This window comes from Ranitomeya imitator, chromosome 2, assembly GCF_032444005.1.
Source record: "Ranitomeya imitator isolate aRanImi1 chromosome 2, aRanImi1.pri, whole genome shotgun sequence".
Lineage (NCBI taxonomy): Eukaryota > Metazoa > Chordata > Amphibia > Anura > Dendrobatidae > Ranitomeya > Ranitomeya imitator.
In genome coordinates, this window is record NC_091283.1 from 421,629,216 (window position 1) to 421,631,017 (window position 1,802).

The 1,802-nt window shown below is 41.8% G+C and overlaps 1 non-coding gene across 1 annotated transcript; it reads left to right on the top strand.

Moving 5' to 3' along the window:
- Positions 1 to 312: 312 nt before the first annotated feature.
- Positions 313 to 496, top strand: LOC138668072 (U2 spliceosomal RNA). Its single transcript, XR_011319067.1, has one exon. It is a non-coding gene; the product is annotated as a U2 spliceosomal RNA (small nuclear RNA).
- Positions 497 to 1,802: the final 1,306 nt, after the last annotated feature.

A 1,802-nucleotide genomic window follows, 5' to 3' on the forward strand; every position in this document is an offset into this window, starting at 1 on the left:
GGACTTTTTAATTGCCCCACCTTGCATCAAAACAAGATATGTTGGTGCATAATAAATTGTGCAGAGTGCTTTATGGAAGGTCAGAAACATTTTATTGTTTAAACATAATTTTATTTCCATAAATGATTGTTTTAGAATAATTTTTAGTGAAATGTATATTTATTATTTAAAAGATATCAAAGATGTGGGTAGACAGGAGGCAAATCAGAGATGGAATTTTTATATGTGGAACACTTTTGTACTGAATGATTTGTTCTTTCTGGAATGGTTTTTATACTCACTGTAAATAATGTTATGTCATGTTCTTGGTATATGACTTGATAAATATCATGTTGAAACCTTATCTGTTCTTATCAGTTTAATATCTGATACGTCCCCTATTTGGGGACCATATATTAAATGGATTTTTAGAACAGGGAGCCGGAAATGGAGCTTGCTCTGTCCACTCCACGCATTGACCCGTTATTGCAGTATCTCCGGGAACAGTGCACCCCTTCTCTGATCCGGTTTCCAAAAACAGATTGAATTGAAATCAAGCGCAAGTTGTCATTTAACCCTTTATGAGAATTCTTTTCAGGGTCAAAGAAGCACATTTCAGATGCCAAATGTAGCATTTTGCTCAACTTCACTGGACCATTTGCAACATTTCCCGTGCCTTGCCTGCCTTGCTTTCACCTATGTATATCAAGCATTGTATTGCATCCAATATGCAATCAATCAATCAATCAATCAATCAGTCTTTGCTGGTTGTAACAGGTGTGCTAAGATGTAGGCCCGAATTAGGCCTCTGTAACAGTGTTGCAAATATATTGTGCCATCTACAAAATTAGGCCCCTGCTGTCAGTACTAAGTGTTTAAATTGTATTATTATTATTATAAGTATCCTATGACTAGTCCGGCCATACATACTACATTTGTGACCGCATGCATGAATTCTTTTGTAAAACATTGGCTCCCTCTTGTGGACCACTGACTTTTATTTATGTGGTGTATGATATGTATTTTAATAAAAAAAGGAAAAATGGGGTCTGTGCTGATCTTGAATATGCATGTCTTGTCCATCTACACCTGTGTGAGTATTCTATTGCTTTTGACCCATCAGGTGCGCTGCCTGCAGTAGATAGAATCTGAGCACGGAACCTTCACGTGCTGTTACAATGAGCCTACGGAACCCTCCCGTGTCACAATGGGCCCTTGGACTATAACAGGCAGTGTAAAATGGTTGCTGTCTTCAGTCTGCTGCCTGAGCGCAGCAGACCACATGGTGGGAGGGGGTCTATGCCCAGCTTCAGTAGAGCTGGGAAGACAACTGCTCGCCTGTCTGTGAGGGTGTGTTAAAATAGGAGGCGGAGTTATGCAGTTTAAGCAAAACACGTTGTGCACAGATTGAACACACGCGGAGTTTCTGGAAATGTCTTCCCTGCGGCAATCTTTTGCTAGGTCTCCACAATGGGTGTCAGTTGTAGGCCTTAGTGCGGCCGAAGTGGCAAACCATTTCAGGCCATCGCTTCTCGGCCTTTTGGCTAAGATCTGGTTGGGGGAGCCTGGCTAGGTCTTTGCTGGGGGTTTCTCTGGGGTCCTCCTTTGTGGGGACCCTGAGTAAAACGATTGGCGATTGTTCGGAGTGCAGCGGACCAGTGCTATAATGGTGGGACGTGACATAAAGGATACTATACGGTTCCAAGTGAAGCCGGATTTCCTGAAAGAGGTATCAATGAAAGTTTTCGTGGAGGAGATTCTCTTTAACCCCTTCATGACCCAGCCTATTTTGACCTTAAAGACCTTGCCGTTTTTTGCAATTC